The 16,807-nt window shown below is 42.6% G+C and overlaps 1 long non-coding RNA gene across 7 annotated transcripts in view; it reads left to right on the top strand.

Moving 5' to 3' along the window:
* Positions 1-16,807, top strand: part of LOC120370941 — a 108,866-nt gene that overhangs the window by 59,153 nt on the left and 32,906 nt on the right. For all 7 annotated transcript variants that reach the window (XR_005584069.1, XR_005584064.1, XR_005584063.1 and 4 more), the window contains one exon: positions 15,990-16,082. This is a non-coding gene — a long non-coding RNA (uncharacterized LOC120370941). The remainder of the gene's footprint in view (positions 1-15,989; positions 16,083-16,807) is intronic.

Raw genomic sequence — 16,807 nt, 5'->3', positions numbered from 1 at the left:
GCCTGGACCAATCTACATGGGAGGTCCACTTCCTATACACCACGGTGCAAATAAGTGATGGTCACATTAACACCACCCTAGACTGAAAACCTACCGACCGCTATGCCTACCTTCATGCCTCCAGCTTCCATCCCGGGCACACCACACAATCCATTGTCTACAGCCAAGCACTGAGGTACAACCGTATCTGCTCTAACCTCTCAGACAGAGACCAACACCTACAAAATCTCCATCAAGCATTCTCAAAACTACAATACCCACACAAGGAAATAAGGCAACAGATCAACAGAGCCAGACCTGTACCCAGAAGCCTCCTACTGCAAGACAAACCCAAGAAAGAAACCAACAGGACTCCACTGGCCATCACATACAGTCCCCAGCTAAAGCCCCTCCAACGCATCATCAGGGATCTACAACCCATCCTGGGCAATGATCCCACACTTTCACAGGCCTTGGGTGGCAGGCCAGTCCTCACCCACAGACAACTTGCCAACCTGAAGCATATTCTCACCAGTAACTGCACACCGCACCATAGTAACTCTAACTCAGGAACCAATCCATGCAACAAACTTCGATGCCAACTCTGCCCACATATCTACACCAGCGACACCATCACAGGACCTAACCAGATCAGCCACACCATCACCGGTTCATTCACCTGCACGTCCACCAATGTAATATACGCCATTATATGCCAGCAATGCCCTTCTGCTATGTACATTGGCCAAACTGGACAGTCTCTACGGAAAAGGATAAATGGACACAAATCAGATATTAGGAATGGCAATATACAAAAACCTGTAGGAGAACACTTCAACCTCCCTGGTCACACAATAGCAGATCTTAAGGTGGCCATCCTGCAGCAAAAAAACTTCAGGACCAGACTTCAAAGAGAAACTGCTGAGCTTCAGTTCATCTGCAAATTTGACACCATCAGCTCAGGATTAAACGACGACTGTGAATGGCTTGCCAACTACAAAACCAGTTTCTCCTCTCTTGGTTTTCACACCTCAGCTGCTAGAAGAGGGCCTCATCCTCCCTGATTGAGCTAACCTCGTTATCTCTAGCCTGCTTCTTGCTTGCTTATATATACCTGCCCCTGGAAATTTCCACTACATGCATCCGACAAAGTGGGTATTCACCCACGAAAGCTCATGCTCCAAAATGTCTGTTAGTCTATAAGGTGCCACAAGACTCTTTGCTGCTCTTAGGAAAGGGATAGAAAATAAGAGAAAATATCATGTTAGTTTCTAAATCCATGGTGTCCCCACGCCTTGAATACTTTGTCCAGTTCTGGTCGTCCCATCTCAAAAAAGGATATAGTGGAACTGGAAAAGAAGGGCAACAAAGGAGATCGGGGTATGGAACGACTTCCAAATGAGGAGAGACTAAAATGATTAGGGCTGTTCAACTTAGAAAAGAGACGACTGGAGGGATATGATAGAGGTCTATAAAATTATGAGTGGTGTGGAAAAAGTGAATCGAGAAGTGTCATTTACCCTTTACCACAAGACCAAAAAAACAGAGGTCATCCTGTGAAATTAATAGGCATCAGGTTTAATATAAACAAGAGGAAATACTTTTTCACACAATGCACAATTAACCTGTGGAACTCATTGCCATGGCGTGTTTTGAAGGGCAAAAGTTTAACTGGGTTCAGAAAAGAACTAGATAAGTTCATAGAGGATCGGTCCATCAATGGCTATTAGCCAAGATGGTCAGGGACACAACCCAGGACTTTGGGTAACCCCAAACCTCTGATTGCTAGGAGGGGAAGACGGAGTGGATCACTCCAACTGCCCTGTTCTGTACACTCCCCTGGAGCTCTGGAATTGGCCTCTATCAGAGACAGGATACTGGGCTAGGTGGACCATTGATCTGACCCAATATGGCAGTTCTTATATTCTTATGCATCTGTCTTGATCTTCAGTGTCTTTATCTTTCAGTGAGCAGCACATCCCCTTCTGTGGTCTCCAACCTTGTGAGGAACTGTCTCCTAGAGAGACCCATAGAGTAAGTGCCATCAATAATTGATAAGACAGTGTGCACAGGGGCTGACTGATAGTCCTATCAATCATCTGGTCAAAGTTTCAGATTTTTATTGCGCTAATTAATTGTCTCCATCAGAGCTGAACACAACAAGAGGACATTTCAGATTTTGACCCCCTTCACACTGTCCTGATCCACTTTAATTGCAAAGGAAGCTTTTTCCTTTGGCTGAGATTATGTTCTGCCTGCTGCCAGGATTGGGTTGCTCTGTTGTAGGATTTGATTCAAATAAGTGTCTTTCCTAGGCCATGGAGCTTTGCCAGGATTCCCTGGGCATGTTTCTTATTTTCCGACGCTTGGAGTTTTGAATTGAGAGATTGAAAACTGTACTGAAGCATCTAGCACTGTGTTGATGTGGTGCAGATAAATAAGATGCTGAAGACAATGTTGGATATTTGTTCTTTCAACCTCTTGCAGCTTCTGAGCACTTTCCAACAGCGGTTTACTTCAGCGTCTAACATTAAACCTCCACCCAGTGCCCTTGATGCTTTCACAAAGGCTGATACAATTAAAATGCAATCAATAATTACAGCATAATGTACTGCTAACGTAACATGAAGGCATTCACATGACCCTTCAGTCTTATTATTCTAGTTCCATTTCATACAGACTAATAGCAGGTTACTAATGAGGACTAGTTGGAAGAAGAGAAACCTCATTCTCCAACATCAGTAGTGGTTGGAAGTGCCTGTCTTGCAGCTTCAGATGAGATTTTCTGCATGGTTTGTGCTTTGAGTATCTGAAACTTTAAGATACAATACTTCTGTCTCTGATAAAGATCACTGTCTTGGCTGATACCACGGACTCTGCAAACAGAATAGGTGATAAAGATTCCCCAGTTCAAGAAGAGGAGTTATTCACTTGAAGTATCAGTGGAACAAGCCACTGTTCCCAATGCTTTACAAAAACCCATAATCTAATGAAAACAAGCCATCACTATTTAATACTTTTAGAGAAGGGGTTTCAATTGAGAGGTTTTAGATTCTCCACATTATTAAATATGCACTTGTGTATATTTGGGGGAGGGAGCAGGTGGGAGTGAAAAGTCCCAAACTATGGTGGGGCTTCCACACGTTTCACAGGTGAATAGAGCTCAGAAAGCTTTCTCTAATAATCAGCTTACTCATTTTGTTTAACTTCATCCCATTAATTCCTAGTTACACTTCTTAGAATTTACAAAATAATTCCTCTTGAAGCAGAGCAACCAGACTTGATGTAATTTTTGATCCATCACTCGTGGTTCCTTAAGAGGTGTGGGTGCACAATCAGTCCTGGAGTTATTAGTAACCCAAACTCTGTATGCATGCTTCATTAGCAGTAATAACATATTCCATTAGGTCATGGCATGGCTCTCACATGATGCGGCCCTTTCCAGAAATCAGCAATGGGCAGCAAACAGCAAGGACAGATGGAAAAAGACATGTCCAGAAAACAGAGGATTAGTAAATGGTCAGTTTTCATCATGGCAAAAGATTAACAGCGGGGTTCCCCAAAGAGGTTCCATCAAGGACTGGTGTTTAGTAGATTTATCAGTGAGCTGGAAAAGGGGGTGATTCATGAGTTGGCAAAGGTTGCACAAAATTATTTCGGTTAATTGAGACTGAGGAAGTGCAGAATGACCTAATAAAGCTAGGTGAGTAGGCAATATGATTACAGATTAAATTCAGTGTTGTCAAATGGAAGGGATTGTATATTGGAAGGAATAATCTGAACTACAGTATTCATGTGCCTCCAAATCAATGGTAACCTGTCAAGAAAATGACTCAAGTATCACTTTGTTCAACTCAATGAAAACCTCTGTTCAGTGTGCAGTGATGGTGATTGGGCAATAAACGAGTTGTTAGGATGGATAAAATTGGATAGAAAATAAGACTGAACATATTCTAATGCTTTTATACAAGTGGATGGGATGCCCTCACTTGGAATACTGTGTTCAGTTCTGGCCACCCCATCTATATCCTGTCTACGATACAAGCTACTGCCACTCTGCTTCTCCTCTGTGGGAGTTCCTAACTTCTGGATTTTGCATATATATAAATTCTTAGTCACTATAGCTTGCCAAGATGGATGAAATATTGGCAGCAAGGTATGGTTTCCTTTTAGCACAACAGCTGTAATGTAATACAGTAATTTACATACGCTAGCTCCTCTGATCCAGAGAGACCCCAAAGCACTTTGTAAGCTATTTGGTGGTGGTAGATCTGAGAATCATTTAGTCCACTGCTCAAACATAATCACCAGTGGACAGACAAATGACACACAGCACAGACCAAGTGCATGGAGTATGGCGATGGTGTCACCTATCTTTACTAAAAAGTGTCATGGGATTAGTAATGATCATACACACCCTCATCTGTATAGGTCTTGAAAAAAGACAACCACCCAGCCCCACCTGCATTAAACTAACTCATACTCAAAGTAGCTACCTTGAGAACATTAAGGATCAAGACTTCACTTGCTGGGAATCTCAGCCTGGGAATCCAAGTATTTCATACTTGATACTGAATCTGCTAAACCATCTCCTCCACAATGCCACCAGAGTGCCCTGAGTTTCATAAGCAACCCAATTTACACCCAACATTTAAAAAAATCAAAACTATTTGAATTTCACTGCAAACTGCCTCCATCCCCCCAATCTGAAACAATGTCTGTCTTTTCACAGTTATATTTGAAAACCACCAAACAAGATTGGAGAGTTATATCAGGCAAGTCATAAATGAGCTTGTCTGGCTGACTTCTTTTGTGCCCTGAAAGGCATTTGAAAACCCAAGAGGAAGAGATGGTTGTGTTTTCAAAGCCCCTGGCCCAGGACATGTTTACATTGTACAATTCATGATTAATGAGCCTAAAATAAATCCCATGGGGTTTATGCTAAAATGAGAGGCTATGAAAAGAAAATTAGGGCAGATTCCATTTGAGGATGATTAATAAGGAATAGCTAGACATTGCAACCATTAAGGAGGAAAAAATGTATTTACATATTAAGTTGAAATAACCTACCCTTCATTGTACTGTTCTGGTCTAGGGTAATCAATGTCAGCACCTGGACATCGGGGCTGGAGAGTGGATTATTTGGATGTTCAGTGGAGCTCATGGGAACCAGGGTAATACTTAGCTGCCACAGTCCAAAGGGGTTTAGACCGCAACTTGGGCACCTAAAATTAAACACAGAGGTCATGATTTTTCAAAGCTAATGATTTTGGGAACCCAATGTGAGACACAGAACGTGCTGAGCATCCATCCCTTGAAAAATTGAGAACCCCAGCGTTTAGGAGCCTAACTCCCAGTGAGTTCAATAGGAATTAGGTGCCTAAAGACCTTTGAGGATCTGCGCCTACATGTCTTGAGCTATCCTGGTGCCTTGCTGCAAGATGGCCCTAAGTCTTTGTTTCTCAGGTGTAGGCCAAAGTTTCAGATGGCAAACATGGATGGAACTGTTTGGATTAGAAGTGATTTTTTTTCCTTAGTGCCTCCTTTTCTACCCACAATTCTTCTTTTCACCTAGAAGAAACTTATTTGACAATGTAACTGAAGGAAACTGTCTGGTCTGATGATCCACTGCCATCATTTGATTAGTCAGGGCACAATTAGTAAGTGACTCAAGCACTAGCCCACGCATGATCAATAAGCAGATTGGCCAAGATTCATAAACTTTCAGGAGATTTTGCCCTTTGAACAAGTGAAGTTGTGTAATCCAGCCAAGTGCTTCTCATGCATCAGTTTCCACAGAAACATGTGAAACTACTTGGGTGTAATTTACTTGCAAGGCCAGGAATAGTGCAGGATGGAGACTTGCTAAGGACATCGCAGTCTGTAAGAAAATGCAGCTACTTCAAGCAACCCTTTTGTGGATGGAAGTCTTCAGTGCCATGCTTAACTGAAGCCAGCAATGATTTATTAAACCAATTACACATGCTGGTCATTTAAGGCCTGATCCAAAGCCCATTGAAATCAATGGCAGTCATTCCACTGACTTCAGACAAGATCATAAATTAATCCATGGGCTATATTTTGAAACACACAGTATAACAGAAAAAGAAAGGAGTGAGAAGTGGGTGACAAAAATATTAAAGACCTAGAAAGATTTCTGTCTGAGGAGTCATTCAAAAGAGTTGGATTGTCCAGTTTAGAGGAGATGAATAAGAAGAGACATAATAATGAATGAACTAGAGAAGGTAAAGTGTCAGTCCTAGGACCAATCCTATTCAATTTATTCATAAATGATCTGGAGAAAGGGGTAAACAGTGAGGTGGCAAAGTTTGCAGATGATACTAAACTACTCAAGATAGTTAAGACCAAAGCAGATTGTGAAGAACTTCAAAAAGATCTCACAAAACTAAGTGATTGAGCAACAAAATGGCAAATGAAATTTAATGTGGATAAATGTAAAGTAATGCACATTGGAAAAAATAACCCCAACTATACATACAACATGATGGGGGCTAATTTAGCTGTCAGGAAAAAGATCTTGGAGTTATCGTGGATAGTTCTCTGAAGATGTCCACGCAGTGTGCAGAGGCGGTCAAAAAGCAAACAGGATGTTAGGAATCATTAAAAGGGGATAGAGAATAAGACTGAGAATATATTATTGCCCTTATATAAATCCATGATCTCGAATACTGTGTACAGATGTGGTCTCCTCACCTCAAAAAAGATATTCTAGCACTAGAAAAGGTTCAGAAAAGAGCAACTAAAATTATTAGGGGTTTAGAGAAGGTCCCATATGAGGAAAGATTAAAGAGGCTAGGACTCTTCAGTTTGGAAAAGAGAAGACTAAGGGGGGACATGATAGAGGTATATAAAATCATGAGTGATGTTGAGAAAGTGGATAAGGAAAAGTTATTTACTTATTCACATAATACAAGAACTAGGGGTCACCAAATGAAATTAATAGGCAGCAGGTTTAAAACAAATAAAAGGAAGTTCTTCTACACTCATAGAACAGTCAACTTGTGGAACTCCTTACCTGAGGAGGTTGTGAAGGCTAGGACTATAACAATGTTTAAAAGGGGACTGGATAAATTCATGGTGGCTAAGTCCATAAATGGCTATTAGCCAGGATGGGTAAGAATGGTGTCCCTAGCCTCTGTTCGTCAGAGGATGGAGATGGATGGCAGGAGAGAGATCATTTGATCATTGCCTGTTAGGTTCACTCCCTCAGGGGCACCTGGCATTGGCCACTGTTGGTAGACAGATACTGGGCTAGATGGACCTTTGGTCTGACCCGGTACGGCCTTTCTTATGTTCTTATGTTAAAGTGGGTGCTGCTATTCATCCTTTCTCATAATACAAAACAAGGGGATGCCCCAAAATACTGTAGCCCAAAATAGTGTATAATTAACCTGTGGAACTCACTGCCACAAGAATAACAGAGGCCAAAAACTGTGTAGGGGTCAAAAAGGGATGAGACTTTTATGTGGATACTGAGAGCATCCTCAGTTACATTAAATACAATTTTTTAAATGATGTTTGGAATGCCTCAGAGTGTGAGTGCCAACCTCAGGGCATACTATCAAGGATGGAATAGAGCACAAACCCCAGATTAGCTGTATGTTCTATAATTAGATTTCACCAATCACATAATAAATGTGAACTCCTAAAACACTATATCTGCCTTAACGTGGAGTCACAGACAGTCCCCTTGGGCTCTCCAGTCTATCTCGCCACCCAGGCAAGCCTGCCTTTGTGATAGATGGTCAAAAATCACAACAATATTCAGGTTACTCCCAGTCCCAAAGGACCAGTCACTTACCCCAGGTCAGTTGTACCTTAGATCTCTTACCAAAAACACTTGCAGACAATTCTGTAATAAACTAATTAAAGATTTATTAACTAGGAAAAAGAAATGAGAGTTATTTACAAGGTAACATACGCACACAAATGAGTTATAGTCTTAGGTTTCAAAAAATAATAGAAGCTGCTGTAATGTGCAAACTCTGTATGTCCTTTATGGCTAACCCAAATGAAGCAACTTGGGATCCCTTGCTTATGCTTAGAAATATTGCCTTCTCCAAATTCCAAACAGCATAGTGATAACAGTTTTTCTTGACAGGGATTTTTATCCCCTTCCCCCAAACCTCAGGCCGATGGGACGCAGGTTTGTGCTCGTCTCTACTTCCTGGGGAGGGGGGGAGCAATCTACAGTGTCTTTTGCCACTGATGTTCCACAATGGCTTGTCTGATGTCTATGGACCTTCTTTTGTTGGGCAGGAGGTGACACCTCTTGTGGTAAACTAGTATTTCACTAGTAATGATTCTCTCCTGGCAGCAGGGCTTTACAGTTTTAGTACAAATATTTTTATAGATACAAAGTAAACACTTAAATATTACCTTATAACATAGGATACACATATTATAAGTGAGATTAATGTATCTAGCAACTTACAAGCATTTCATAAAGTCTAAACACATTCTTGTCAAAATAGATATTAGAATTATAATACTAGCATGCAGGCGAGCCGGACTGGTTTCTAGCTATGCACTTGTCAGTGTTCAGTGAGGCCTAGGGGACTTGGCATGAGCTGGCATCAGGCCTGCCAGTGTCACAATGATTAAAGATCTAAATTCATCATATCTGGAAAGTACCTACCTCATCCTGAGCACTATCATAAACAAATAAATAATATAAACTGTCCTGCTGCAAGACATAAACCAACCACTAACTAATAGGGGCTAGTTAGAAACTTCCCTGGTAGGCAGGTTACTTCATAATTGTCAGCTGGGGGTTTCTTTCACCTTCCTCTGAAGCATCTGGTAGTGGCCACTGCCAGAAACAGGAGACTGGAATAGGTTTGACCTGGGATGGCCGTTCCTCTGCTCCTGTAGTTAGGACCCAATGCAAATACCTGAGGGATATGTTAAGGGTCTTCATTTTGGAGATGGGTTTTCTGTTAGGCAGCTCAGCTCACATTGAGAATGTTGCTGGTGGGAGGTTTCTATTTTACATGAGTTCAGTGAGTGACACAGGGCAGAATTTTCAGTGTCATCCTTGTCATATACTTCAGAATGGGCCTTAGGCAATGAAAGCAGCTCAAACTATGTTTTCAGCTGGCGGAGTCTGACTAGAAATGCCGAGGGTGCCAAAATTTGAATGTCAAGAGTTGGGGGTAGGCCAGACTGTGGTCTGGACCAGGAACATTTAAGTACTATTTTCTCAGCACCTACAAAGGGAATGGGTCTCTAAAGCAGGCAGCTGAAGAAGCAGAAAGGTTCCAGTCATGGCTTTTAAATCAGTATTGGTGGAAGCCTGTTCATCCTGGGGGCTGGCTGGGTTTTTGCATGACACCAGCTAGTTTAGTTCAGGTTTATCTGAAATAAGTAAATAATACTAATATACTTGGCAGATCTCTACCCAAACTTCTCTTTCCTTTCCCCACCATCCCATCAGGCCTCATTTGGCAGGTTGATGGGTAACAGGAGTGTCTTGCTGGCAAGAGCCAATCTGTGAGTTGCTGAAAGAGAAATCCAATTCCTAGCTTTTAGTGGGAACATTTCAGTCCTTTAGATGGAGTGCAGACCTTGTGCTGTGAATACGTGACCAGGGTTTTATGCCTGACTCTGCCACTGATTCACTGTGTGACATGTCACAACCTTTCTATCCGTCAGTGTCGTAACATGCTTTGAGATTCTTGGCAGAAAGATGCACTATAAGTGCAAAGTGTTCAGTGACAGCTCTCTGTTGTGCACTGAAAATATGTTCCTTGGTGTAATGTGTGAACAGCTCAGGGTTGGAAGTAGAGAGTGAGAAGAGACAGAGGCGCCCATGCTACCGGCTCCTCACTAATCTCCTCCCACCTCCTTCTCCATGCACTGCGGGACCTCCTGGTCAACCTCCTCCTCGCCCTGGCGACCAGGGAGGCGGTTGTTGTCTCCCGCAATTGGGGTGTTTCTGAGGCTCTGTGGCACCTCCCTTAGGCTCCAATAGATACTTACAAGGTAATCCAGACTTCTTATATGTTACTCAAATGTAGTGTTTTCTCTGGGTTGGTTTGAGATTAAAGACAGAAAAGCTTGGGACAGATGAGAGATCTGTCCAGTTCTCTCCAATAAAGCCTTTGCACAGCAGACGAATAGCCTCCGACTGGGAATAAACCCTTTCCAAAGATGCTCAGATCTAAAACCAAAGAGCATTAGGCTGGAAAAATTAGTTGTTAATCTCGCATTTCTGCAAAGAAACAAAGCAATTCCTTCTTTATTGCCCTGACAACATAATGGAGCCCCAGGGGTCCCTGACACAATCAGCCTGAGAGCCGCTAGTACTTACCAGAATTGACTTCAGTTAATCAAATGATTCTGTTAAAAATCCCATGTTCTGTGTTGGTTGCTGGCTGCTGGTCTGGGTCACTGCAAAACAAACTTAGTTCACAATCATTTTGAATGGATGGTTAAGGGAATTCATACCCCAAAGTTAATTTCCGTGGACTGAAAATGAGGCTTGTGGGCCTACACTGGGCAGGTGCTGGGATCAGTGATATCTAATGAGAGTAACATCAAATGAAAGAGGGAGAGATTTAGGTGCTGAATTCAGAACCTGAAGCTGGGGGGAAAAGTCAGATGGTGGGTCCCATAAGACCAAGAGGGTGGCAAACAAAATGACCCTCTCTCTAGTTCCCCCTGACTAAAATACTTCTTAAGGAAGTTGTAATGTGAATACATAAGCATATGAGAAGGGCTCCCAGCACTAACAGGGAGTCTCTCAGCATATGTCATGTCCTGGGTAGTGATTAGTCATGGGCTCTGACCCTAATATTGCAGATTTTTGGCACCAGCAGCATTTGTTCTGGGGCATCAGTTCTACCATTCTTCCTCAGCCACAGTAAAGTAAAAGCCCTTTCCTAATGGCTACTCCATTATGATTGGATTTAGAAATTGGCTGCAATAGTGAAATTGACAGAAGTGGGAAACAGGATGAAGTTTAACAAAGACAAATGCAAAGTGCTCCACTTAGGAAGGAACAATCAGTTTCACACATACAGAATGGGAAGAGACTGTCTAGGAAGGAGTAGGGCAGAAAGGGATCTAGGGGTTGAAGTGGACCACAAGCTAAATATGAGTCAATAGTGTGATGCTGTTGCAAAAAAAGCAAACGTGATTCTGAGATGCAGTAATAGGTGTGTTGTGAGCAAGACATGAGAAGTCATTCTTCTGCTCTACCCTGCGCTGGTTAGGCCTCAACTGGAGTATTGTGTCCAGTTCTGGGCACCGCATTTCAAGAAAGATGTGGAGAAATTGGAGAGGGTCCAGAGAAGAGCAACAAGAATGATTAAAGGTCTTGAGAACATGACCTATGAAGAAAGGCTGAAAGAACTGGGGTTGTTTAGTTTGGAAAAGAGAAGACTGAGAGGGGCCATGATGGCAGTTTTCAGGTATCTAAAAGGGTGTCATAAGGAGGAGGGAGAAAACTTTTTCACCTTAGCCTCTAAGAATAGAACAAGAAGCAATGGGCTTAAACTGCAGCAAGGGAGGTTTAGGTTGGACATTAGGAAAAAGTTCCTAACTGTCAGGATGGTTAAACACTGGAATAAACTGCCTAGGGAGGTTGTGGAATCTCCATCTCTGGAGATATTTAAGAGTAGGTTAGATAAATGTCTATCAGGGATGGTCTAGACAGTATTTGGTCCTGCCATGAGGGCAGGGGACTGGACTCGATGACCCCTCGAGGTCCCTTCCAGTCCTAGAATCTATGAATAAACTACATGCCAGTAATTTATAGGATTGACTCCAAGGACACAAGTGTACTCTCCTTCCAGGAACTGCAGCAAGGTCAAGCAAGTCTGTCTTGGGCACCTTATACCCTCACCTCAAACCTCCAACACATGGTCTGCACCCCTGCCAGCACAGTTCCCTCCACACTTTAAAATTAGCTCTTTCTCTGTTGCTACCTTTCCTGTGGCCATTTGAAGAGCTCCCTTACCCTCCCCTCTGGAGTGCAATGGGAGTTCCCAATAATTCAAATACTCTGAAAACAGGTACTGCAAAGAATGACTGAAGAGATCATGGATCCTAAGGATTTGAGGTTGGGGTGCAGGCTTGAAGGCACATCACCAGCTTAGAGATTTGAGTAGGCAACTTCCACTCCTTTCAAGAGAGTATGCTAATCTCTGAGATACGGATAGTCTGATATGGGCCCCCTCAGTCTCTCCTGTTGAAGCTGTTCCACTTTGGTTAATTACTTAAGATAGATAGAGCAAGGGCACATGAATGACTGTGTAACCTGGTGATTAAGGTACCCAGGTGGGAGACCCAGCATCTAGTCTTCCTGCTCCAATGAGCTCTTTATTTCTCGACAGTAGAACAGCTTCTGCAGGAGAGATTGAGGCCCCCCCACATCAGAATATTCTCTAGCTCAGTAGACCACACTGCTGAAATATGTGGGAGAGCCCTGCTCAGATCCTTTCTCCCCATCAGGTGGAGGGGGAAAGTGAACCTGGGTCTCCCACATCCCATGTGAGTGATCTTACTCCTGGGCTAAAAGCTATAAGGTAGGTGATGGCAACACATCCCACTGCAGTCAGATTTGAATGGGATCCCAGAGGCAGCCTCTGAGCACACCTACCAGATTAGACCCGATGGGTGAGATAGATATTCTTCTGCCTATCTCCCCCTTCATGGGTCACGCTGGGGTTAGGTGGGAGATTAGGTGTCCAGACACCTAGTCTGAGGCAGCAGTGTGCTTGCCCGGAGACAGAAACTTTCACACCTAAGGAGCTTTTACAGTGGAACTGTGGCTGTGGACTCTGATGGAGTGAGTTGAGGCAGCTAAGCAGAGGTTGGTGGATTGCAGTGGTGCCTAAAACTGGGACTTAGGGGCCTAAATACCTTTGTGGATCTGGGCCTCTGTCCCTTTGCAAATGTTGCAATGCCTTGTTCTTCCAATTGCAGTTCCACCCTAACCAATAGCAAAGGGTAAGCAATAGAGAAGGGCACAGTTAATACTGATAAGTGGCCTTACGGAAAATCTGCTTCCATTTTCCTTAGCTGTGGAAGGAGTGGAGGACTGGAGCATCTTTGAAATCTTTCTGGTTTACTTCTGCAAGTAGATGTGATTTATCTCATTCATTTTACAGTGTAGCATCCCAGATGGGTCTCACAGCAGAGAGATTACCTGGTGTGTGACTTGTACTGATGCTATTTTTACCTTAAGTCTTACCCTTTGCTTTGTCTTCAAGAAGGGTGATATACATAAAGACCAAACAAAGGAGAAGATGGGACGTGCATAGGTTCTACAGGAGGGGCTGTACAGAAAACCCCTAGATAAATAGTCCCCTCTGCTCTGTAGTGTGCTGCTAGTGCTTTCCAGGACTTGTGTGTTTATATTGATGAGATGTAGCTGATGAAATATTCACTTGAAGGTTAAATTACTACTAATTAACTTTAATTCAGTCAGCTAATCAATAGAACATCCCTCAGTTCTTCATCTAGCCACAGAATTCACACAGCAAATCATTGGCTACACTCTGTTTTCAGATTCGTGCCAAGGCAATTCCAGACCAAGAATCATGTTTTCTGTACATCCCAAGTTTCTGTTTTACTCCACATGGAGGTGACTGGAATTTTGTTGTCTCCCTCCGATGCTTAACAGTAATCCCTGCTACAAAATGCTTTCTAGAGCAGAGGGTTTTCACTTTTCTCTTTCTGAGCCCCCCTCCCCAACGTGCTATAAAAACTCCACAATAACTGGTTTTCTGCATATAAAAGCCAGGGCTGGTGTTAGGGGGTAGCAAGCAGGGCCCCCAACAAAGCTACATTGGGCAGGCTTCAGTCCTGGGTGGCAGAGCTCAGGCACCTGGGCTTCAGCCCCATGCAGTGAGGCTTTGGCTTTCTGCCCTGGGCCCCAGCAAGTCTAATGCTGGCCTGCTTGGAGGCCCCCTTAAACCTGATCGAGGCCCCTTAGTAGGCCCCCGACCTCTGGTTGAGAGCCACTGTTCTAGAGGCTCCAGTCTACATCTCTTAGCTCTTCAAGGTCCTGTGATCCTGGGCATGTGGTGAAACATCAAGCAGATCTGGAGATGTTGTCTCAAAATGGATTTAACTACTCAAACCCTGTTCATTTAATACAATTTGTGGGACTTGACTGGAAGTTAAAAAACAACGAGTCTCATGTCCTGCAAGAAACAAAGCGTTTTTTTTAAACCAATTGGAAAAAAAGACAAAGCAAAAATCACACAAGGAATTATCTGTTGCACTGACTTTATGGATGACTTGTTCTTGTGCTGTTTCTTCTGGCCATAGGTAAAGACCTAGTTACTGTCAGCATTGATCAGGTACGCCATTTTAGTGTAACTGTTTTAAGGTAGGATAGAGACCCTTTTTCATCTGAATCAGACAATAACTCATTGATTCCAAGAGGGCCTTTGTCCTGTAATTATTTAGTACACAATTTAATGTCATTAAACATCTTTGAGTGGACAGAATTGCTCTAAAAGCCTTAGCTCCAGCGCTCTAAGATTAGTCTCTTGGCATCCATCCCTGTGTGTGAAAAGCAGTCAGTTTGTTTACCAGGAATTCAGACTCACATTACAGGGGGAATTAGCAGCAAGCTATTAGTCTGATTCATGCACTTAACAATTACTGATCATCTCCTCCTAGTCTGTGGGTAATGGAAGTGATCAGCTGCAAATGGAAGGATGTGGGGCTATTTTCATGCAGGCATTGGGGACAAAGCACTGTACAGTGTGACCTCTGCTAACCCTGGGGTTTGCAAAAAACCCAAACAGCGAATCACTTCCTGGAGAAGAACTAAGTAACCTATAAGAAGAGCTTCCATTAGAGACAAAACTAAGCTCAGACTCAACAGAGTCTATCAATTGAACAAAAGTTCCACCCTTGAGTCCCAGAGGCAAAAGTAATTAGCTACTGATTATATTTACCACTCTCTGCTTCTGCATGGGAAGTAAGAGCAGGATAGCACCTATTTGTTCCTCTGCAGAAATTTTGACTCTCCCTTGGGAGTCCAGCTGTGGCCCAGATTCTTAAATTTATTTAAGTTCCTAATTTCCATAGATTTCATTGAAAGTTTGGAGACTACATACCTTTGAGGAGCCGGGCCTCTGTTCCTAGAGCAGTCACCTTCAAAGGGCTGTTCTCAGAATACATAGATTCTGCAGGGATTACTCTGAAAGATCCCTTCCTTTCTAGCAGCTTTGTAGTTGCTTGTTTTTAGGTTGTGCTAGTGAGGGGAGGTCCTTCATCTCTTCCCTGAATCTTAAAGCTGCAATGTTATCCCACCTGTCTCAAATTCTCTGACACTGTCAGCATGTTTCAAGTGTGGGGAGAGAACATAAAAATCAGGATTTATTGTCTGAAGTTTAACTTCAGTTGCTTTTTCATATCCGTATGATGCTGATCCTGGCTACTGTTTAAAGAGAAATTGCAGTCACGTATAGCTTGCATTGATACTCCTGGGTGATCAAATGGATTGAGCACAGGTTTAATAGTCTAGGGCTTCCAAATAGCAGGCCCATCTCTGGCACCAACTCACTGTATGGCTTATGTCTGTCTGTTTCCTCACCTTTAAAATTGGAATAACAACTTACCTAACTCACAGGAGTCCTGTGGCATTTTATAGACTAACAGATGTATTGGAGCATGAGCTTTCGTGGGTGAATATTCACCCACGAAAGCTCATGCTCCAATACGTCTGTTAGTCTATAAGGTGCCACAGGACTCTTTGCTACTTTTACAGATCCAGACTAACACGGCTACCCCTCTGATACCTAACTTGCAGGGTGATTGTGAGGCGTACCGTATGTGAAGAGAGAGATAAACAGTATTTATAAGTAAATATTAAATTAAACCACATTAAGGGAATTTTTAAAAAGCTTTTAGAAATCTCTGGCACTGCTTCATCTCCATGACTGATGCTGGGGTAGCTATCAGTGACAGCTGCCATTGCCCTGAGACTTCCTGGCAGGAGCGTCTGATGCTGTTCTGTTCTTTAGGTTCCTTTACCTCGATCATTCCCTTGATACTTGAGTGGAGCAGGACATAGGGAATGAATACAAAGGACAGCAACAGCCTTTCAGAGTTGGAAGGTAAAATTTTCTTTACTATAGATATTTTGGGTTTATCTTACATTTTAAAAAATTAATAGAATTTACATTATAACATCTAAGAAAGCTTCCTCCTTTCTCTGCATTTGATGTAAATCCTGTGCTAGGACTGGCAGAATGGAGAGTTTCTATTAAATTATTTGTTATTCTTGCAGTTATAGTTAAGACACATTATGGTATTTTTAGTGATCTCTATTGCACTGCCCTTTTCATTTAAGTAGGAGTCACAGAGTTGTGATAAGTCCATATGTAGTCAAGAGATGGTGCCAGCTTCTGATCAGTTACATCTGAGTAAATCTGGAATTATGCCAGTGACATCAGAGAACTAATCAGGACTCAACCTCATGACTGTGTCACTGCAACTTCTACTAAAATAAGACACTTGAAAAGCTTATGGGACATTCTTATCTATCTTAAATGGTTAAACAGTAGCTGAATCAGGGTTAGTTGCTGAAAATTGGGTTAAGTAAGAAACATTTACTCTACAACTTTGAAAATAAATCTGATTTCCTCTTATGCAAATAGTTCTGTGTACATGTGGATGTGAATGTACAGGTGTGTAGAGAAGTAGAGTTGTGTGCACACATGCCCGTGAATAGGTGTGAGAGGCAGCGGTGTGTATGGAGGTAAATACAAGGAGAGAGAAGACTGAAGCAAAAAAATGCCAGTTGTGATTTCTCGAAGTTTTCGATTAAAGCAGGATTTAT

The sequence above is a fragment of the Mauremys reevesii genome, linkage group 8 (assembly GCF_016161935.1).
Source record: "Mauremys reevesii isolate NIE-2019 linkage group 8, ASM1616193v1, whole genome shotgun sequence".
In the NCBI taxonomy this organism is placed as follows: Eukaryota; Metazoa; Chordata; order Testudines; family Geoemydidae; genus Mauremys; species Mauremys reevesii.
The sequence above is the reverse complement of the archived record's forward strand: the minus strand, read 5'-3'. Positions and strand labels throughout refer to the sequence as shown.